This window comes from Halichoerus grypus, chromosome 8 (assembly GCF_964656455.1).
Source record: "Halichoerus grypus chromosome 8, mHalGry1.hap1.1, whole genome shotgun sequence".
Classification (NCBI taxonomy): Eukaryota; Metazoa; Chordata; class Mammalia; order Carnivora; family Phocidae; genus Halichoerus; species Halichoerus grypus.
Window position 1 is genome coordinate 22,351,386 of NC_135719.1, and position 24,170 is coordinate 22,375,555.

Here is a 24,170-nt window from a genome sequence, read left to right on the forward strand (position 1 = left end):
CGGGCTCCCCGCTCAGTGGGGAGTCTGCTTCTCCTTCTCCCTCTGCATGCCGCTTTGCCTACTTGTGTTCTCTCTCTCTCTCAAATAAATAAATAAAATCTTCAAAAAATTTAAAAAAAAAAAACGTTATTAAGAACAAACGTTAGGGCTTGAATAAAGCTGGCCTGAACACCCACTCCAGAGTTAGGGACTGTTAGCCCCTGCCATCTGATTTGCCTCTAACGTGCTTCAAAAAGAGAAGAGACCACAGGCCTTCCTACCTACCCTCTGCCCCTGGCCTCTCCACATACAAGAGTTCATCTTGTACCCCATTTGGTACATATTCTGCTATCACCTCAGCGTTCTGGAGAATGGATATTTCATTCCTTTGCACTGATTACTTCATTGACTTGCATAGCTCCAAGTAGACAAGAAGCTCTTCTGGTTTGAAGGTTGAGAACACGTGACATCGTGATTGGACATTTTAGCAGTTTTAAGACAGACACAAGTTCTCGAACACTCCTCAAATCCATAGGAAGGGTCTATATGCCTTCTCCTTGAATCTGAGCTGACCTTACTGACTGGTGGACCCACAGAGTATGTGCGTGGGCCAGCCCAGAAAGAAGGGTTCAGCTTCTACCTCGTTCTCTTCAGATACTCATCTCTGGAGCCCTGAGAAGCCAGGAAAGGAGCACAAGGACGAACTGCTGTGAAAAGTGACCGGACATTCCGGCCAATGGCCCTAGCTGAGGTTCCTGCAAGGGCCAGCATCAGTCCCCACGTGTCAGTGGGGAAGCCTTAGAGGTGACCCCAGCCTGGGCCACCCGCAGACCTTATCCTCATGAAAGGCTGCATGAGACCCACACTGCTGAGCCCAGTCAACACTCAGCACCACGACAGATAATAATAAAATGATTGTTGCGGTTTTAAGTAAATAAATTTTAGGGTGATCTGTCATACAGAAATCGAGAACTGGAACAGACATAGTTGGTTCTCAAAATATCTGTTAAATTTAATTTAACAGCAGGGGCGCCTGGGTGGCTCAGTCTGACTCTTGGTTTTGGCTCAGGTCATGATCTCAGGGTCGTGGGATGGAGCCCCACATTGGGCTCTGCCCTGGGCATGGAGCCTGCTTAAGATATTTTCTCTCCCTCTCTGTGTGCCCCCCCCCCCCCCCCCCCCCGCTCAGCGCACTCTCTCTCCCTTCCTCCCTCTCAAAAAAAAAAAAAAAAAAAAAAATGGAATTCAACAGCAGATAAGGGAAAGCAGCATTATCTCTTGATCTTTTTCTCTCTCTTTGTCTAACCCTCCAGCCACTATCTTTTCTGTTCCTTAATCAGGTTCTTCTTGTACCCTGGTCCTTTCCCCATCCCATTTTCCTTCTCTCTCTCTCTCTCTCTCTCTCTCTCTCCAACTTCGGAATTCTCCCCTTTTCTTAATGGCCAGGGGACCTGTAGAAGTGAGAGCCACGTTCTCTCCATACCTATAAAAGGCTTCTGTTTTCTCTTTTTGGCACAAATAAGCTTAAATCCTTTAAAAAAAAAACAAAACTGTTCCCATTTTTTCATTCTTTACTGACTTTACTCCTCCTTCCTGAATGATCTCTGGGTCTTGTGTGCACTTTTTAGGTTGTAAGAACTACGAATAAGATACTCTCCCCAGTGATGACCTTGGCTAGACTCTCGGCCCCCTCTGGGAAGCATTATTGTTTTGGCCACCCTCGGATTTCTCGTAGCTGTCCTGCCCATCGGCTGCAGGAGTCCTGACTCGCTTCCCCAGCCAGGACAAGGATCTGCGAGCTGCAGCTGCATCAGGGGCTTGGATGGGAAGAGAGCAAGCAGGGTGGTCAGGATCGCTGTGAGGATGCCCCCCGAGGACAGCTTCAAATGAGGCCTCCCAGGAGGGGTGCCCAGACGCTGTGGCCTGGAGACCGCCTGGTCACCTTGCTCAGAGAGGGGGTGACCCGCACAACGGTCACTGAGCAACTGATAAAGCATGGAGGCTGGGGGACAGGCAAGAACCCAACCAGGAAGGTTCTCCTCCCTCCGTGGAAGGAAGTGCCTTCCATCTGTGCTGCCCCTTGGGGGTAACCTGCGTCACCCCCTCAAAATGTCACCTGGGACAAGCCCCGGTGGGTGCATGTGGCCAGATTCGTGCCCTTGCACACACGCACAGAACTCAGGGGGAGCGCAGAGCAGCTCCACGGAGAAACCAAGAAGCGTCCACCAGGAATGGCAGGCATGTTGCTACAAAGACCGCGTGCAGGGTTGGCCGACTGCGCGAACGGCCGGCAAAGTAACATCATCTCAGGTCAAGGAGAAAGCCCCACAGCCCAAAATAGCCACCCTTCCCAGTTGCCACAGGCTCTAAAATTATACCATTGAAGATTTATTCCTTTGCACACCTCATTTTCATTGGGGGTCGGTCCTGCACGGGGGGGGGGGCAGGGTGCGGGGCAGCGGAGGGGAGAACCCACAAATGTCTTCACATGAAGGTGTAAAAGGCCTGCCAGGTCCACAGAGTTCTGTGGGGGCGGGAATGGAGGGAGGTGTTGAAAGGGGAGGAAGAAGGCAGAGGACGTGTGGGTGAGGGAAACCAAAAGGAAACTTCTCCTATTTCAGCGTTTTACCCAGAAGGAGCCTGGCTGGCAGCTACCTCATAAAACCGAGGCCTGAACAATTTGCCAGTAAATTTGAACCATGCATGTAAACAACGCTAATAATTTATTCCTTGAAATGCCTTTCTAATACATGATTATGCAGAGCTGCATAATCTACTTCAAACTGCCTAAATGGAAAAAAACAAAAAAAGTAAATTAAGGGGCAATTAGAAAGAATAACAGGAGGAAGCATGAGGAAATGCTATATGCCTATCATGCTGGAACGCAGAGGGAAGCTCCAAGCAGGTAATCAGATCATTTCAGCCAAAGCCTCCATTTTCTGGGGGGGAAGGATCCCCTCGGAAATTCAGGCAAAGCCTCTGTCTTTTTGTACAGAAGTTTGGTTAACCTGACCCCGAAGGACCAAGCAGTAAACAAAATAAAAGCAAGCAGTCACTACTGGAAATACACCTCCGGTCCCCTGTGTCACCTAGCAACAGCCCCCACCTGATTCCATTTTTATTTTTTTATTCTTATTTTTTTAAAAAATTGTTTTAAAGTAGGTGCCATGCTCAGCGTGGAGCCCAATGCGAGGCTTGAACTCACGACCCTGAGATCAAGACCGGAGCTGAGATCAAGAGTGGATGCTTAACCGACTGAGCCACCCAGGCGCCCCCACCTGAATTCATTTTTAAAGCCCTTAAGAAATAGGTATTATCGCCCCCCCTTCTACCACCCTCCTATCGCTCCCCCTTCTACCACCCTCCTCACCTAAGCCACTTCTGGGGTAGAAAGCTAAGTACCACGGATGCCACTAATGAGCTTTAGGCAGAGGCAGGGATAAAAATAGGGAACAAAGAAAACCAGGAAGGAGAAAAACGAAAGGGTGTTCAGGGCTGAGAACAACCCGTTCCCTCCAGAATGACCAACATTTCTACACCATTTGGTAGTTTATAAAGAACTAGCTCTACATAATTTTATCTCCAATGCTCCAAACCCCATGAAGCAAGGAACATTTTTTTTTTTTAAGATTTTATTTATTTTTTTGACAGAGAAAGAGAGAGAGAGCACAAGCAGGAGCAGGGGGAGAGGGAGAAGCAGACTCCCCACTGAGCAGAGAGCCTGACACGGGGCTCGATCCCAGGACCCTGAGATAATGACCGGAGCCAAAGGCAGACGCTTAACCGACTGAGCCACCCAGGAGCCCCAAGGAAATTTTACTCCCATTTTTATGAATGAGAGCACTTTGGAGGAGAGAGCAGGTGACTTCCCCAAGGTCACACAAGGAAAGTAGCTGGGGACGTGGGAACGTGGGAAGGGCTTGACGCTGAGCCTAACTCACTCTATTTTTTCTACTCCAACAGTCTTTGGAGTTACAGGGCATAGGGATTCAAGATATGTTACTCCTGGGTCTATGAGTAACTTACTGAATGATTTCTGAAACTACAATTTCCCTCCTCAACCTTGATCCATTCATTCACTCAGTGAGTAAGGATGGAGTCTCGCCTCATGCCTGGCATTGTCTAGGAGCATAGGTTCACCTTCATGGAGATAGCATATAGATGATTCCCTGATGGCCAACTCAACTGGCCCCTTTTCAGAGAGCGGCTCTCTGACCATACAATCTGAAATGGCCCCTGCCATCCTCTGCCAATCACTCTTGCCCAATTTTCCCATAGTACTTAAGACCACCCAAAACCATGTAGTTCATCTTTATTCACATTATTTCTGCTTGTCTTCTCTAGAAAATTAGGTCTTTCAGAACAAGGACCCTGCCTCACTCAAAGCTGTCTCTCCAATACTTACAACAATTCCAGCACACAATACGTGCTTAATAAACATTTGTCCATCAAGTGACACTGAATGTCAAAGAGACCTTTCTTCCGGGGCCTACTACGTGTCCAAAGTAGTATGAGACCGTTTAGATCAATCATCTCATTGAATCAAGATGATATATGCCAAAAAAGGAAACAATATGAAGAAGGCAGAATTTTAATAATGGCGGAGTCCTGGGAAAAATTAAAGCTGAATTTGTAATGCCTGGACCTTGGGCCCCTTAATGCAAGAACAAGGGCCATGTTGTGACGTGAAAAGGTAACAAATTTAAAATGAATAAAAGGAAATACTTTTTTTAAAACAGCATATAATCTACCTGTGGAATTCACTGCCGCAGGATATTATTGAGGCAAATAGTCTAGCAAGATTCAAGAAAGGATTAGACATTTATATGAATAGGAATAATATTGGCAGTTACACTAACTAGGTTAAAAAGTTACAAGGCATGTCCGTCCTGGGCTCCAGGGCATAACTGTTCACCAGCTGGGGTGAGGAAGGAATTTCCCCTTGTGATGGAGCATTGCAAAATTGGCCAGATGCACATTGGCTCATATTTTTGCCATCTTGTGTAACAGAGGCAGAGACCACTGCCCAGGGGAAGTTCCTGAGAAGACAAACCAATGACCTCTTACCCTGGTATTTTTGACTCCCTTCTTTTTTTTTTTTTTTTAAGATTTTATTTATTCATTTGAGACACAGAGATACAGAGAGAGAGAGCAAGAGCAGGGGGAGAGGCCAAGGGAGAGGTAGAAGCAGGCTCTCCGCTGAGCCAGGACCTCGACTTGGGGCTCGATCCCAGGACCCCGGGATCATGACCTGAGCCTAAGGCAGACGCTTAACCATCTGAGCCACCCAGGCGCCCCTCTGACTCCCTTCTTGCACAATCCCGAACAACAGGTACAGAGAACACATAAAATCTTTTGGGACTCATACCTGAAAATGTTTCCATTTGGGAAACGGTGAAAAATAATTTTCTTCATCCTGATGGTGAAAAGATTTCATGGAATGAAATCAGGCCCCAGCGGTAACCTTATTAGTAGCACAGCCAACCGTGCCTGGAAGGTGCCCGCCTGAGCATTTCCCAACCTCAGCACACTGGAGTCCTGGGAGAATCTCATCCCAAGTCCTCATCCACCCATTTTTCACATCTGTCTACCATTGCGCCTTACACACATGCACTTGGTCCCTGTATGTTTAATGTCAGCGCATTGCTGCAGGTGTGGGAAATAAAGCTGCTCCTAGGAATGTCCACTAACATTCCAAACTTTTCCCAATTACACTGCCAGGCACAGCCGTGGATTCTCGGTGATGTGTGGCTTGCATTTTTTTTTTTTTTCATCCTAACATGGAAAATCCAAAAGGCGGTTGTTTAGCCATGCGTCCAAATGCAAGCGTTCACAATAACATGCTGTCACTTTAAAGAAAACAGTGAAACTAAGTTATTCATTATACTCACTTTACAGACCTTATGCAGGTGTAGACAAGGCTCTGAAGAAACCGTATCAGTGTCCGAACCGCTAACGAAAGAACATTCCCCAAGTCATGAGACAAAGAACATTCTGCAAGCCAAAACACAGAGGGAAATTTTAATTTAAATCCTCAAACCAGCAATAAGCCTAAAAGATATCAAAAGTAAATAGACATAGAACAAAATGTGGCATACATAGAAATAAACGTGTTTTTACTGGAGACAGACATCATCGATGCTATTAATATTTTCAAATACGTTCTCACACAGAATAAGGTAAGAACCACTGGTCTAGGCCCTAGTCCTCAAGATAATTCTCAAGTCACTCTGGGCAAAGTCCTTTCCACCTAAATGCAAGATTTGCTTCATTTTAAGATTTACTTCCTTAAGTTGGCAGAAGAATATTAATTGGATTGTCTTAGTATAAGATCATACTTAAAGTATCTAATTCCCATCCAGAGAAAAGACCTTAACTTTTAATTGTTGCTTCATATAAAATACCTGTCATTTTATTGGCCGGTTGCAGATAAGCTTTTTCAACTTGGGCTATTTCTCTTGGTCTAAGCTTTGCTATTTACTTTTCCATGTGATTACCAGAAGAGCAGAGTTTGTCAGATTTGTGTTTGTTGGTGCTGGGTTGTTTTTGGTTTGGAGTTTTGGGGTTACTTTCTGGGGGGCAGGGGTTTGGTGGCTAATATTTGTTTTTTACTTAAAATTATCCACATATCATGAGGAATGATAAGTTAGGAGTGTGAGCTCTGTAGTCAACCAGGACGGGGTTCAAATCTCACACTAGCAGTTTGACCTCATATAATCCAGTTAACCTTCCTCTCTCCTCATCTGTAAAATGGAGAAAAAATAAAATCTAGCTTAATCTAGCAAGCACACCAAAGGAGGCAGTGACTACAAAGGATCTGACAGATTGCCTGTCATATATTCAGTAGACAATAAATGTTATCTATTATTATGACTGAGCATAGTTTGCCCACGTATCTGTAATCATTAGGAGTATATATCCTATTCCGATGTTATGACATAATTTGCATATCAACATCAGGAAAATATTTAATAGTTCCATTGCCCATACTGTTAGGTTTATAGTAAGGCTCTAAGTACTGTAACAGGAGTTTAAATAACATCTTTGAGGGGCACCTGGCTGGCTCAGTGGGTGGAGCATGTGACTCTTGATCTCGGGGTCATGAGTTCGAGCCCCACACTGGGTGTAGAGATTACTTAAATAAATAAAACCTTGGGGACGCCTGGGTGGCTCAGTCATTAAGTGTCTGTCTTCGGTTCAGATCATGATCCCAGGGTCCTGGGATCGAGCCCCGCATCGGGCTCCCTCCTCAGCGGGAAGGCTGCTTCTCCCTCTCCCGCTCCCCCTGCTTGTGTTCCCTCTCTCGCTGTCTCTCTCTGTCAGGTAAATAAAACTAAAAAATAATAATAATAATAAATAAATAAATAAATAAAACCTTATACATAAATAAATAAATAAATAAATAAGTAAATAAAACAAAGAACATCTTTCAGCACTCTTTTTGGTACTGAGAATGGATTCCAAGGAGTAAAAATATTTGATCAAGGGTTACGAAAATTTGTATGGTCTTGACACACACTGCCAAATGAGTTTCCAGGAAGGATTTTGATACCCTACCACACAGCTTATATAAGACTCACTTTTACCACTACCTGGTGAACAATGGGAATTGCCACATATCAGGAATAAAAAGGAAAAACATTAAAAATCACAGAAAGACCTTGTACAGTAAGCTTTTGTCTTTCCAGATCTAGCCAAAAAAAAAAAAAAAACAATACTGTGAGCGGTGCAAATTTTCATGCCCTCCACATCTGCCTGTTTCCTTCCAAGCCCTTTCTCGAAGCATTGTACTCCACCTCTCAGAAATGTCTCGTCCTCCAGCCACACACCTCGTAGTTTTCCAGCTGAGTGAAGTCAGAGGGGGAAGGAGCCGGTTCCTCTTCGCTGCAGATGCCCAGCGGTCCCGTGGAGGTCGGCCATTCAACTGCCCCCCACTGGCATGAAGACCGCACAGTCAGGAGCAATCCCAGAGGACATGCAACCTGGTGAGGCTAATATATAAATATGTTCTCGCAAGGTGGAGTGATGTAGAATGACACAGCCCACATCTGACCACAAAACATAGACGGTGTAACCCAATGAGGTGTATCACCTGAGCTCTAAAAGGCATATTTTGAGGAGGAACAGTTGGTTTGTGCGGCTTTGCCAGATACCTAAATAATACCTGGTTTTGTGGGAAGAAAGAAAGAAAGGAAGAGCAAAAGGAAAGAAAAGAGAGGGAAGGAAGAAAGAAAGGAAGGAAGGAAGGAAAAGAAAGAAAGAGAGAGAGAGGGAGAAAGGAAGGAAAGAAGGAAGGAAGGAAGGAAAGAAGGAAGGGAAAGAAAGAGAAAGAAAGAAAGAAGAAAGAAAGAAAGAAAGAAAGAAAGAAAGAAAGAAAGAAAGAAAGAAAGAAAGAAAAAGAAAGGAAGGAAGGAAGGAAGGAAGGAAGGAAGGAAGGAAGAAAGAAAGAAAGAAAAAGAAAGAAAGAAAGAAAGAAAAAGAAAGAAAGAAAGAAAGAAAGAAAGAAAGAAAGAAAGAAAGAAAGAAAGAAAAAAAGAAAGGGAACACTTTGGCCTTTGGTAGTAAATTTACCTCACATAAAAGGTGAGGGATTGACAATGTTGAAATGGAAATTTTCTAACTCAGGGCAACCGAAAAGTGGCTTTTCCTTGCCCCTTCTACACCAATGTCCTGATGACACCCTCTTTAAGACTCTTGAAACAAGTCCTGAGGAGCCCCGGAAGTTCATCTGAAGTCCGTATGGGCATTTTTCTAATAAGAGATCATCCAACCCCCCGCTCGTCCACATAAAACTCTCCAAGGAGAAATCTCTCCCCAGTTGCTATCACTGATAAGGCTGGTTCAACTGCTTCTCCTAGCTCAGCTACAATGCAGTATTCACATAACAGGCACAAATCAGAGTTGGACTCTTTCGACATTTGTGGATGGCGTGGCATTATTTGCTAAATTCCAGAACGTGGTGCTGGTTAAACAGGCTGAAAGGATTAGTTACTCCAATGATGGGGATCATTGGCATGGCCTTTGGTCCTTGCTCCATGGACGTCTGCACACCTGGGCATGAAGCGTCCCCACAGGCAGGCAACAGGGTTGGAGGAATAAAGACTCAGCCTCCCATCACTTACTACCTGTGTGACCCTATGCAAGAAATCAACCACTCTGGGCCTTGGCTGCATCTCTGTTAACTAGAAATAGTAACACCTGCCTTGCACAGTGATTGCGGGGCAAGCCCCCGTGCCTGGTACTCAGAGGTTGTAATGTACACACACACGCACACACACATATGTGAATACATGTGCATGCACTTGAGTTTTTGAAAATCAATTACTCCTCTCCATCTTTATAGCTCACAAGGTGATTTTTGAAAAGTCAATCAAGAAAGGAAGGAAAGAAACAGATTTTCCTCTCCAACAAGAAAAAGCAATTAAACGTCAAATATTAACTGTTCCTGGGAGTAAATTTTTTTAATGGGTTAAAGGCTTGGCCATTACAGGCCTTCAATATGTAATTTCTAAGAAAGGACTAGGTAATTTTTTTTTTTTAAATTAAGTGGAAGATAAAATGCTGGAACCAGTGTATCTCTTCAGAAACCACTTTTTTATCCATTTTCCAGAGCTTCCCAATTGCATCACGCCTTTTAAGAGACCCAATCTGTTTAAACAGCACTTTATTTTAAACCTTCACTTGTGAAAAGCACTGATTTATGATAGGGCTGATTTAAGCAATGGTGTCTTAAGCAATAATGATTTCAATTATAGGACTTTCACCAACGTGCATTATTCTGATTTACTCTCCCCTTCTTCGGCATGTTTATTCACTTAAGGGAGGGAGTACAGGTAGGCGGGGTGTAATTTTGAATAGTCCCTGGACAAATTTAATATCAGAAAGGAACGTATACACAGACTGATGTACCCTTTTTGATGATGTGAATGCATTGTATTTTAATATGCTCTGACAAACTCGAACAACTCCCTGATGGGCTCCTACCCGATATCATTAGGGTTATTTAGAGCTCCAATCCTGCTCTGTTCCCTCTGGGGCATATGGAAGTTGTAGGAATGTGCACACTACAGACTCCCTCCGAGCATAGTACAGTCTCGAGCTGGAGAAAACCCTTAAGCTCAGTGTTAGATCTTTCACTCATTCACATCTAACATCAATAGAACACATATCAAATATCCTCTCCTTACCTGAGTGCCTATCCCGTGGACCAGGCTGGTGAGGAAGAAATTCATGTGGGATACATTCCCATTAAAATCCCCAACAGCAATTGGAACGGAAAATTCCAATCATACCTTGACAGTTTTTCCTCCTTTCATCAGATCAACTTTATAGATTCCTTAGTTCGGTGCTATTAATTGGACTCTTGCATGATTTACATCTAGCTCTTAATCTCAGCTATACTATGGTGCTGTAGCCTTTACGAGAGCTGACCAGCAAATGCTTTATGCATTAATCCCTCTGCAAAAATCACCTTAATAAATTTTTAAACTTTTTTTTTTCTTTTGGAATTTAGAAGTGCCAAGACACAAATGAAAGTGTTTGGGTCCAGCCATTAGAATTTTCAGCTTAGCCCTTAAAAAAATGATGGACCTAATTGCTTTACAGAAGAAAATCAGATCAAAGTCAAGATTCTTCCTTTTTAAACTTTGTAATTATTTCTCAGACTCCTCCTTGAAATGCCTTAAAAATACTTCCATTGAAATGTCTATGGGCTTCTCCCCTCTTCCTTTCAAATATGCTCTGTCTTGACTTTGCCCTGTGGCCTTCCACTGCCCTCTTTGAAAGGAAAGTTCTCAAACATCATCAGCACTGGCAGGTACAGAGGCAGACAAAACAGGTGGCGTACTGCGCTAACAACGAGGCATCGCACCGTTTTGTTTTTTTGTTTTTTTTTTTTAAGATTTTATTTATTTATTTATAGGACAGAGAGAGACACAGCGGGAGAGGGAACACAAGCAGGGGAAGTGGGAGAGGGAGAAGCAGGCTTCCCGCCGAGCAGGCAGCCCGATGTGGGGCTCGATCCCAGGACCCTGGGATCATGACCTGAGCCGAAGGCAGACGCTTAACAACTGAGCCACCCAGGCACCCCGCATCGCATCGTTTTAAACACAGGATTGGATACATTCTGTAGCTCAGAAACAGGCAATTACAGGAAACCTCATTTCCTTCTTTGCATAAAATTTCCCCAGCCAATCCTTAGCGCACAGATCTCCTTTCTGTCCTCTCCTTCCCAGCCTGTCTCCGTAGCAAGCCCACGTCATGTTTCCCAGCAAGCACGAAATTGCAGCTAACATGCTCCAACTGCTCTGGGCACTGGATGTCGGGGGAACATCAGAACCTTCTCATTTGCTTTACGCGGCAGCCAATTCTTACAAGGCTACGGACTCCCTTAGTTAGAAGCTACCTTGGTGATTCTCCTCCACCCCCTTTGTTTAACAAATGAAGGGGGAAAGACCCAAGGAGAGAAAGTGACTTGCCCAGGCTCCCACAGCAGGGCTCTGTGACTTACCCTCTGGTGCTCTTCCCACATCCACTCACAGCCATTGGGCGGGACCAAGAACAGTTCTCCAAAATAGAATTTCACTTAGGCGTCACCATAAAAACGGATTTATTATAAAAGCACTGATGGGCCCCCATTTTGTGCTAAGCACCCACTTCATGTCCCAAAACTTGACAATGACCCGAAGGCATTCTAATCCTAATTCGGTCACCTGCTAATGATTCCTCCTCACTAAGTGCGTGCATAGAGCGACCACTGACTGAACATTGCAGAGACGGTGAAAGCTGGGAGGAACTTTAGAACCTTCATCCCAACTTCTCGCTTTACAGAGGACGGAACTGAGGCCCTGAGAGGCCTGAGAGCTAGTTCGTGTCCGAGGTGGTCTAGAGCCAGTTCATGTCCCAGGAAGTTCTAGAGCTAATTCGTGTCCGAGGTGGGTCTAGAACCCATGATGCCAATCACTGAGTCATGTTCTCTTTGCTTCAGTACATTCATTTAATTCAGAATACAACCTACCATGGGGGCTCAATCTATCACATTGATCATCAATCTCTTTTTTGTGACCCTTCAAGTAAGTTAGTTTGTCCCTATGCTCTGCCCCGAAGCTCCACTTTAATTTGAGGACTACTCTCTGAGTACTAAAGTCCATGTAGGATACGTTCCCATTAAAATCCCCACCAACGGGGCGCCTGGGTGGCTCGGTTGGTTAGCAACCGACTCTTGATCTCAGCTCAGGTCTTGATCTCACGATTGTGAGTTCAAGCCCCGCACTGGGCTCCGTGCTGGATGTAGAGCCTATTAAAAAAAAAAAAAAAAAAAATTGTCACTAGCAATTGGACGGTGGTCCCTGGAAAGCAGAGTTTAGCTGCTGACACAATAGAACTACAGTGACTGGCACCAAATGCATGGGAAAGGCGTACACCCGTACCTCTAACGCGTTCCAGATAAATCCAAAGAATTGATGTGATAAGCCATGTCAACAGAAACACCACGAGCAGTGTTCGTACCTTCACCATACTAATGGAATTTTTAGGGTTACCACAGATCTATTTAAAATAGTAGCTGCTGTTTATATATATTTTCAATACTCTTGTAAATCAACAGTGTTCCATAATCTTAGCTGAAACTATAAATGCTAAGTGGACCCATTAAAGAAGAAATGTTAGATCTTCTTTTTCTTTTTTTAAATATGGTCTTCCAGGAAGCTGCCTTTGGACATAACTGCAGAAAATTAACACAATAAGTAAAGCATTATCGAAGAGCTATTAACTGATTACACTAATAAAAACCAAATGGGGGCCTTAATTCTGCCCCTCTGGGAGAGAAGGACAGATAAAATAAACAACAGAAAAAGAACACAAAGTAAAGGATAATTGACTTTAAACAATAATAATACAGAAACCTCCCATCAAGTAAAAAAAAAAAAGAAAAAATCCAGATCGCTAGCTTCACTTTGGGAAAGATAGAAGAAAAACTTTATCCTGCCTTGTTAAGACCTAAGTTTGATACTAATAAGGGCGTTTTCCAGGCTAACAAATTGGAAAAATTAAGGGGGGTTGACAAGGAAGTTCTTAAATGCCTGGCACATAGTCACAATGACTATTTTACTATATTATCAAAATGAGGAGGCCTTCTGGTCCTGCTCAGAGGCCGTTGAAATCTAAACATTCAGAGCTCATACTCTATCAGGGTGGGATGGAAAGCGGGGCCCAGTGATGTTTGGCATTCACATAAATGGCCAAACCAGATAGAGAAGAGGAGGACTAAGGGTTTCCACTGCCTTAAGGTGGAGACTGGGGGCCTTTAGAACCCATGGCACATACAGCACTACCTGTTGGCTAAATCCTGAAATTCTTTTTTTTTAAGATTTTTATTCATTTATTTGAGAGAGAGAGAGCACGACAGAGGGGTACATGGAGAGAGAGAGAAGCAGACTCCCCGTTGAGTGGGGAGCCCGATGCAGGACTCGATCCCAGGAACCTGGGATCGTGACCCAAGCTGAAGGCAGACACTTACCCGACTGAGCCACCCAGGCGCCCCTAAATCCTGAAATTCTTAAACATGCTTGGGGTTAACTCTGTGTAGCAGAGAAAGGTCTTTTCTTTCCATTTTATTATCTATAACATGGTCCATCATCCTGCCTTCAAACCTAGCCAGAAGCTTACAGTTTCTCTTAGTAAGTGCCTGATAGGGGCCACGTGTCTTACCAGATGCTTTACACTCATCGTCTGTCATTCTTACATTATACTTGCAAAACAGGTGATGACCCCAAACTTAGAGTTGCAGAAATGGAGTCTCAGAGTGATAGAGAGACCATTCAACTTCCCACGGTTATTAGGCCTGACTCCTCTCCAAAGGCATGCACCCTTCTCCCTCCACATAGGTGACCCCCACCATTGCTAACTGTTACTGTCACTCTTTCTCAGTCTGTTTTTACATATTGTTCTAACCCATCTAACCCACGGAACCAACCCTCTTAGCATGGCATCGGCAAAATCCCAGGTTCTTTTTGCTTTTTGCTGGCAAAAAGTCAGCAAATTCAAATGAAATAATTCCTATGTGAGAAAATAGTTCAGCATTTTCTTAAAATGCAAACATTAAAAACAAATTCTTCCACAAGACGCTAACTTTTAAGTTGGCAGAAAATAGCCTGGTCGTTTCATATGATGTACTAACTAAAACAGTAGTGGTTCGGATTTGTAATGAATGTGTTGGTCTGAGAACTGATCTCCCACAGTGAAATGTGGATGATAAGAAAAAAAAGCATCAGTAGGTAAGAGGTGGGGTTGTCTGTATAGAGATAGAACACTTTTATGTATGAAAGGGTAAAACTTGGGGTGCCTGGGTGACTCAGTTGGTTAAGCACCTGACTCTTTTTTTTTTTAAAGATTTTTTTTATTTATTCGTTTGAGAGAGACAGAGTACAGGAGCAGTGAGGAGGGCCAGAGGGAGAGGAAGAAGTAGACTCCCTGCTGAGCAGGGAGCCCTGTGTGGGGCTCGATCCCAGGACCCTAGGATCATGAACCGAGCTGAAGGCAGATGCTTAACCGACTGAGCCACCCAGGCACCCTGGCATCCGACTCTTGATTTTAGCTCAGGTCGTGATCTCAGGGTCTTGAGATCAAGCCCCACACCGGGCTCTGCACACTGTGCAGAGTCTGCTTGAGATTCTCTCCCTCTCCCTCTGCCCCTCCCCCAGCTCACGCTCTTTCTTGCTCTCCCTCTCTAAAATAATTAATAAATAAATAAATAAATAAATAAAATCTTTAAAAGAGAAAAAAAAGAAAAGGGTAAGACTTGTTAAGCTCTGGGCAGAGAGGGTTGGGAGACATCCAAGTGGACCAGTGAACAAAAGGTTCAGGAGCGAGATAGCCATTTGAAGCCAAAAACACTTTACAGAAGCCAGAGTTCTTCAAAAATACAATGTATTCAGGCCATCAAACTTAGTAGCGAAATACTGGAGGCGTGTCCAATAAAGAATATTTTAAAATAATTTGAAAGTTCTAATCTTTTGCAATAAGAGGAAAAAATGAAGAAATTACGTCATTTCGAGGAAGAGGAAAAAATTATCATTATTTGCAGATGATAATATTTACCTATATGGTTCAAAAGAATCAACTGGCAAACTTTGTGAATAAAAAGCAGGAAAGTGGCAAATGCCAAATAAAAATATGTACATAGGCAACTTTCCTCAGCAGTTTTATAAAATTTAATAGAGAAACAGGATTCACAACAACAATCAATAAACTCGAGACTATATTGAGATATGACATGAAGAAACCACAACTTGGCAGAAATTTGCAGGAAAAGATAAATGAGAGGCATGTTTTACTTGTAGCCAAGAAAACTGAGTATTAAGGACTTCAAGTGCCCACACATTAATGTATAAATTGTATTCACGTACATTTTGAACTGGATGAGTTCTTACAGAATAATAAAGAGGGGAGTATAACCCAGAAAACTAATTGTAAGGATGACAAACTTGAATTACTGGATATGAAAGCATAGTCTTAAATTGTAATAATAAAAAAAGGGAGGGTTTTGGCTGAAGAAGCAGTGGAGATATGAAGATAATGAAATAAAATTGAAAAATACAGAAACAGGCCCAATAACATACAAGATTGAGATCAGTAAGGAAAAGAGGCTTCGGTATATAGATTCTTACTACACAGACCAAAACAAATTCCAAACAAGTAAGAGATTTAAACATTTTTTTAAAAAATAGTCATAAAAGCAGTAGAAAATGTAGATTGATATTTATCTGACCCTGGGATGTACAAAGCCTTTCTGAACATAAAAGCAGAGGAAGAATGAATAAAGGAAAATATTTATGTACTTGGATTTATAAACATATACATTAAAAATCCATTAACTATTGGGGCACCTGAGTGGCTCAGTTGGTTAAGCATCTGACTTCTGACTTCAGCTCAGGTCCTGATCTCAGGGTCATGAGATCAAACCTCGGGTCTGCTTGGGATTCTCTCTCTCCCTCTGTGTCTCCCCCTACTCGCATTCTCTCTCTCTCTCTCTCTAATAAATAAATAAAATCTTCTTAAAAAATCCATTACAATTAAAAATCAAATGATAAAAAGGACAAAATGCTTGCAGTGCTTGATAGTGAAAGAGTTAATACACTTAACATGTAAAGAAGTTTTACAATTTAACAGAAACTCAATTTTGTAAATTTTTAAATAAATAAAAGTGTAAATAACAGGCAAATTACATACTCACAAAACAAGCCAAATAGCCAAGAAACATGAAGAAACTTAGCATCACAAATAATCAAAAAAATACAAATCAAAATAGGATTCTAAGTTTCTTATCTTAGTTTGGGGAGACTTAATGATGGTTTTGTGAATTCTGCATTCTCATTCACTGCAGGTGGGAATATAAATTGGCATAAACACTTTGGAGAGCAGCTCTGCAAATCTTAGACAAGAAAAAAAAAAAAAGGCTTTTTGACCCAGGAATTTTGCTTATAGTAATTTCAAGAAGAAATGGAGATACACACAAAGATTTTATAAAGGCCAAAAGTTAATAAACCACATGAATATCTAACCAGAGGTAAACTGAATTATGATACCTACAAATAAGGTAACAGGATGCCAACATAAAAATCATGCTTTACAATAGTTTCAACACAGGAGCAAATACTTATTATGACTTGTCAGATGGGAAAACCAAATCACAGGGATGCCTGGGTGGCTCAGTTGGTTAAGCATCTGCCTTCAGCTCAGGTCATGATCCCAGGGTCCTGGGATCGAGCCCCGCATCAGGCTCCCTGCTCGGCGGGAAGCCTGCTTCTCCCTCTCCCACTACCCCTGCTTGTGTTCCCTCTCTCACCGCATCTCTCTCTGTCAAATAAATAGATAAAATCTTAAAAAAAATTAATCACAAACTAGTGGATGATAGCAGGGCCTCAATCTTACTTTTCAAGCATACATGTCAGTAAAAACGTGGAGGGGCACCAGTGTGGCTCAGTGGGTGGAGCCGAGGACTCTTGATTTCAGCTCCAGTTGTGATGTCAGGGTTGTGGGATCGAGCCCCACCTCCAGCTCCGAGCTCAGCATGAAGTCTGCTTGAGAGTCTCTCTCCCTCTCCCTCTGCCCCTCCCCATACTCTTGTGTGTGGGTGCATGCTCTCTCTCTCTCTAAAAAAAAAAAAAAAAAAAAAAGTAAAGAAAGAAGTAGTGGGACTATAGTCTCTTTTTTTTAAAGATTTTATTTATTTGACACAGAGAGAGCAAGAGAGCACAAGCAGAGGGAGGGGGAGAAGCAGGGTCCCCACTGAGCAGGGAGCCCGATGCGGGGCTCCATCCCAGGGTCCCTGGATCATGACCCGAAGGCAGACACTTAACCGACTGAGCCACCCAGGTGACCGGACTATAGTCTATTTTTATTTATTTCTTCACGTGTTTCCACAATTTCTAAACGCTCTACAATGGACATGTATTACTTTTGCAATCGAGAAAAAATTGCCTTGTGTGTTTTCACTTCTAGTTTGCCGGAAGCGTGGAAGCCTACAGGAGATTGCCCAGAGAGGGTGCTGTAGGAAAATAAAGGGGAACCCAGGCTGCAGGGCTGCTCCAGCCGGTGAGTCTGTGCCTTCACCCTATTCTGGCTTTTTTCTGTTGTGGTGGCTTTTTTCTTTTTTTTTTTAATCTGTTCTCAGAAAGTTTGCAGCTTCCCCCACTATTTTATTTGCTCCTCCTAGGAGTGACAGAGCAGAGTGTTCCAACAATACTTACTGTATTTTGTGTCAGGGGCCTGTGGGTCAGCAAGGTTATTAATAAACATAGCCTCTTGTTCTAATTTAGGCCCCTTCTCTCCTCCGTGCCTCTCCTCCTGCCCTGCTTTTCCTTTCGCTTCTCTTTCCGTCTGACCCTCTTCCCCTTCTCCCTGATACCAAGGATTCTGCCTTGCCTCTCGCTCAACTTCTGGCACTTTTCCCAAAACGCTTTTCTGATGTCCTTGTTGGTCCTGTTTTCATGCGGAATTTCATTTTCGAGGAAACACGCCGTGTCCTAAATCGATTCCATGCAGGCTGATGTGATACCATGATTGGCCACACCCGGCTGAGTGGAGGGATCCCTAGAACTGAGGCGAACTGTGGTCCAGCCGGGGGACTACCTCGTTTTGTAAAAAGAATGTCCGTTAAACAAGATTCACCGACACAAAATGAGCCAGACTTGAGAGGCCCTATGGTCAGCCCCACGCAAAAGAAGTGAAGTGGGAAGGCACAAGGCAGCTCTAAATTCTATTATTTTTCTTATTATCTCGGATAAGACAAAGAACATCTAAGGAGTTCCTCGTGTATATTTGAAGTATGTGCATATCAATTTTCTTTTCTGTTAAGAGCTTAATTTACTACCCAAACTTCGAGTAAATCTTGTATTTTTGCTGACTTGATTACCTGTATTTTGCTGACTTGATTACCTCACTACCAAATTCGTAGGCCCAAGCTCTGCAAATTCCCTGAACTTTGTACAAATCCTGTTCAATTATTTTTCACTGTCAACATTTTCTTTATTTTTTAAGCTTTATTTATTTTGAGAGAAAGAGAGAGAACAAGCGGTGGGGGGGGTGGGCAGAGGGAGAGAATCTTCAAGCCAACTCCCCACCGACAAAGGAACCCTACCCGGGACTCGATCCCACAAAGCTTGAGATCAAGAACTGAGCCAAAACCAAGTCACTTAACCCACAGAGCCACCCAGGCACCCCCATGGTCAACATTTTTTAACTGCAAGTTCAAATCAGAGAAGATTACTTTGTGAACTGAAAAAGTCAGTTCCTACACACACACATACTCACACAGGTCTGCACGTGCTCTTTCCAAACATATTAAACTTCAGTTGTTACTTTATTCTACTAAACACAATATTGCATCTCCTATCAGAGCTTTCAGGGAGTTACATGCACCAGTGGGAGTTTACTTAACAATGATAAAGCAACAGTTTTATACGGGAAAATATGTAAAAAGAAATGCATGATTCTGTGTTGAATTATTCATACTTTTCAAATTAACCTATTGCACTTTTTCCTGTTCGAGAACGCGTTAGTTTTTAAAAATGACCTGGACTACCTTTTGTAGAATGAGTGGAAGTCTTTTGGGGTGATGTAATTTTTTTAACACATGATTAATTCTACTCCCTACTAGGGTCCTCATATTGAAGAAATGAAAAAAAAAAAAAAATGAAGAAATGACAGGAAAGTACATTTATTCCAGAGAAAGATAGTTTTCTATATCTAAATTCATTATCACAAAACATACCAGTTTTATAGCATTAACAGAATTGTACCCAACTTTTGGTCTTTCCAAACTGAGAAAGAAAATCTCTGTGCACTTTGAATGAATTAGGCATTCGACTTCTTAAAATGGTCACCCCTAACCACTGTACATTAACAGTCAGAGGTGCAAGGATCCTAAACTCAGCTAAAATCTCCATTGGAAGTAGCCATTAATCAGACTTGACTGAATGTCTAATTTGGTTCCTTATTTTTTATTTTTTCATTTTCCTTTTAAATAGATCACTCTTATCTTCTCTATAACAACAATCAAAGGATGAGTATAGCTTTAAATGTGTTCTGTTAAATGTGTGGTCATTTGTCATTCATAGAATACTATTTAATTAAGTCATTTTCTTTAAAGGCAGTATTTTTCTTAATAAACATAGGCTTGCATGAGCATTAACTTATGAGACTGTGGTGGGGAAGAAGAGAGGAAAAAGGAGGAAGAGGAAGATTTTATTGAGTGACTACTACGTATCATACAGTGTGATACCGCATCCATTCATTCAACAGATCTTATGGTGTGCTGAGTGCTTCACACATCTTTTTTGGTGTCGTCCACACAGCATCACAACAAAGAAGATATTAGACACCTCAGGATACAGATGAGAAAACTGGGGTTTAGAGATGTCAAGCAGCATACCCAAGACACACAATTAGTGTGGCACAAAGCAAGGATTTGAACCTAGGCTCTGCTCACCAGACAACAGCATTTTCGATGATTAGGAGTAGTAGACTTCATTGTTGGCAATGGCAAGGACTCGGAGTCGAAATTAAAATCCTGAAATTTCCTGCATGCTTGAGATCAGTGATGCCCGATCACTTATAAGTTCTGATGTGGGGATGTCTGAAAGACCAAGAAAGAGCTCCCAGAGAATCATGTTAGATAACATGGCGGACGGCACCATGAAGTGACTGACGGAGCAATTCCCACGTTAGCATGACGATATGTGTGCTACTTATCAGAACACTCATGACACTGTGTGACTCAAATGGATAGACCAGTAACTTTCAAAAGCGGGGCATCTTTGTACTCTTGCCTTATATATTTTAAATATTCTATATTTAAAGAGGGCCCTTGGTTCCAAGATGTTCCTTTACAGTTTGATAAATAAATGTTCTGAGGATCACCCATGGGGAATTCTTCCCTCACATAATAAGGTTGGATGCGAAGCATTGTTTTATGCCCTGTAGCAGGCCTTTTTTTTTTTTTTTTTTTTAATGCCCACTCTGTTTTAGCTTCTTCCAAGTCCCAGCCTGGGATCGGCAGGTTGTGGGATGAGGATAGTGTGGCGAGTGTCAGGCTACAGTTCTTAACGCTCTAGGGATAAGATTTCTTACGAAAACTGGCAGCTTTTTTGTTCTTCCTCCGCCTTTTTAACACATAGCCAGGTCTCTCTGTTTAGCTGCGCCCGCTGTGGTTGTGACGGTCCCGGGCTAAATTTATGCCGCTGACGAGTCCCATTGAAGTGGCTCAGTAGCACGGAATCAGTGGGAGTTGTGCGTATATAAGCCCCGGCAGACCTTGGCCCACTGAGTGTAATAGCATATCTGCCTTGGGAGATTATGGGTATGATACGGGCGATGCGTAATGCATAGGGCAGTCTGTGTACAAATTTCAAATGACTTGCTACACCCCTTTAGGATGGTTGCTGTCAAAAGTATTAGCACTTTACACACACAACAACCACGTATCATATTACCGGTGGCCCCTGCTCCCACAGAGTGGCTCCTCCCACGTCTCCCAGTAGGTAATTGCTTCAAGGGTACCTATTGAACACATACAAAGGAGAAAACACTGGTGAATTTCCTTCTTTGAGCCCGACTGTATTCATATAGAAGGAGGAAAATACCGAACGTGTTTAAAATTAGCATGGACGGAAGTTCAAAGGGAATTACATGGAAAAGAGATCTCGGAGAGATTTAAATTTTCAATCCAACAAGAACCGGATTTAATATACTGAAGCTGAACCCAGGGGAGCGTTATGTTGTTCTGTGCTTAAATCAAGACCTACCCTGATGTTAGCACTTAAGGTTTGGGCGGTAATGGGAAGGTAGGGAAATGCAGGAACTTCCATGCCATGGATGATGCTTAGGACATTTAATTTTTCGAGCAAGTATTTTTGAATGAGTCTGCCCAATGCTGGGGAATCTGCAAAAGTTTAAACAATGTGGAGATCTGACTCAGGAACACTAGCATTCTTTGGTTAAGCTTCTTTTCGTGTCCCCTCTCAGCTTGGTGCAAGCAAACTAAGCAGAATCTTTTTTTTTTTTCCCTCAGTTGAGACTGGACTTACACGTGTGACTATCCTGGCCTTCCGTGCTAAACAGAGACGATAGATTAGCATCACGAAAGACACAGGTGACACTGGTGATCATTCACAGAAAAATTAGCAGCAAAATAACCACCATGATGATCGTCTGAGGTTGAATAGACGTGACCTCTTTCCATAGTCAGGATCTTTTTTATAATAATATTGAAAATCTGGGGGTGCCTGGGTGGCTCAGTCGTTAAGCGTCTGCTTTCGGCTCAGGTCATGATCCCAGGGTCCTGGGATCGAGCCCCGCATCGGGCTCCCTGCTCAGCAGGAAGCCTGCTTCTCCCTCTCCCACTGCCCCTCCTTGTGTTCCCTCTCTCTGTCTCTCTCTGTCAGATAAATAAATAAAATCTTTAAAAAAAAAAAAAGAAAAGAAAACCTGTTAGCATTAGAAACCCTAGCATTGATTATATTGTCTGCTTGCACCAGTGTCCAGAACACTATGGAAACTCATTTGTCTATTTACCCAGTATATTGGCCCCAAATATATTCCAGGCACAGTATTAGTCTCTAGAGATACAGCTATAAATGAGATACTGGTCCCTATCCGTAGGGAGCTTGTCTTGATTTATTTTCTTTATATAATAAATAGTACATGCTACGTGCCTGTCACTAGTCTAAGTGCTTTACATATATTAACTCACTTAATCTTCAAAACAACCATATGTGAGAGTTACATTATTATCCCCATTTACAGATGAGGAAACTGAGGCACAGGCAGATAAATCAGCATGCTCACGGTCACACACTGGTATATCAGGAGACTCAGGATTTAAACCCAGGCAATCTACTTCCAGAGAGCCTACTATTAATCACTGCTTATGAGCTAATTGAAGAAATAAACCGGCAACTATTCTCAACATAATGACTAGTGACATCAAAGACCCTAGAAACTCCAGAAACCCTGGCTTCTGCAATATTCAGATCAATGATTGGGCAAAACTTTGTAAAAGACGGGCACCTGGCTGGCTCAGTGGATAGAGCACATGACTCTTGATCTTGGGGTCATGAGCTCAAGCCCCACGTTGGGCTTGGGTGTAAAGCTTACTTAGAAAGACAAAACAAAACAACAACACACAACTTTGTAAAAAACCTGCTAGTCAATTTGTAAAGGAACCAAAGATGAGACAGACAGACTCTATAAGCTACCAAAAAGCCAAATCAAAATGCAATTTAATGGGAATAAACATAAGACGATCTTAAATGCAATAAATCCCCTGAACAGCCCTACACGGCTGAGATCTGACTCCATGGCTGAGATCTGACTCCATGGATCTGACTCCTCCCTGACTCAGGACTCTGTTCAAAGCCTATCACATGACGTGGTGGACAGCTCTGGTCATGAGACTTCTAAGTATTTTATTTGTTGCTGGACACTTCTTAAGAAAATCTGGCACACCAAGGCCAACCAAAGAAAACAAAACCACTGAGTCCCGGTCATATGTGGAACTGGAGAATTTTGCCAATAAAACAAAAGTGGTGGCCTTGAGGGGGTGAGGAGAGCAAAAGTTATCTTCCAGTGTTTGAAAGTCTGTCGTATGGTAGAGGGATGAGGTTGAGTTATGCTGCTTCTGAGGACAGAATCCAACCCAATAGAAAGATGGTCCAGAGACACAGATTTTTGCTCCCATGGAAGGAACAAAAATTTCTAAAAACAAAGTTCCAACAGTGATAGCCTTGGGGAGAGTGAGCCCTGCCCCTCCCATCTCTCTAGGGGGCTGGCCCTTCACCCAGACCTTCACACAGATATGCTACCTGCCTTAAATGTACAACTCTTACAAATTGCTGAATCCATGTCAGCCTGGCCATCTGCCTATCTCCAGACCACTGGCTTCAGTGAGAAGCTGGACCAGTGTTCTCCAAGCTTCCTTCTAAGGAAAAGACTCAAGACTTCTTGATTCCATTATGGAGCCTTGAATTCCGAAACATTTTTAAAACCAGTTACCCCTGTTTTACAGATGAAGAAATATCTCACAGGGACTGAATAACTAATGGAATCAGGGGCAGATAAAATCTCCCCTTTTATACCTCGATTCCTGCTCACACTTAAATCACTATTTCTACACAACCAACCTCAGCATTGTTCCAGAGCAACTTAGTCCTAACCTTATTCTAGAAAATTGGTCTGGTCCCCAGTGGCCACTAGATCATTTAGCTGAGAGCTTACTATCATTTCTAAGTTAATTTGTGAGTTAATTGTAAATGTCAGGAAGCTCTGACACTGCAGAAAATGATAAATTATTGAGATAAACCAGGGTCAGAAAAATCCCTGTTGGTTGTTGATCAGTTTTTATCAGAAAAATGTGTTGACGTGGGAGGGGGACTGGAAATTGCATCAAATAGGAGTTGTCTCAGAAGACAGCCTCCATTAAGGGGACACCGGATTCTTGAGTTAGGAGACTGCTTTGAACATCAAAATTCCCATACTACTCCACAGTCACCACCTCCATCATGTTTTCTCCTAAATGACTATCCAATCTAGAGAACTTGAAAAAGAACTTGAAAATCTCCATGCCTGTGGATATTTCCAATGGGATGGTCTAAATGTGGTATTAGAATGGTTGGATTATACATCTCTGAAAACAT

The 24,170-nt window shown here is 42.7% G+C and overlaps 1 long non-coding RNA gene across 3 annotated transcripts in view; it reads right to left on the bottom strand.

Annotated features, from left to right (window-relative positions):
- Nucleotides 1-10,906: 10,906 nt before the first annotated feature.
- LOC144382856 (uncharacterized) overlaps nt 10,907-24,170 on the bottom strand; it is a 35,074-nt gene continuing 21,810 nt past the window's right edge. For 2 of the 3 annotated variants that reach the window (XR_013450301.1, XR_013450299.1), the window contains exons 3-4: nt 19,967-20,113; nt 19,554-19,859 (exon numbers count right to left, since the gene is read on the bottom strand). This is a non-coding gene — a long non-coding RNA (uncharacterized LOC144382856). Of the gene's footprint in view, nt 12,275-19,553; nt 19,860-19,966; nt 20,114-24,170 lie in introns of those variants that run through there. The other variant, XR_013450300.1, reaches the window with a different exon arrangement.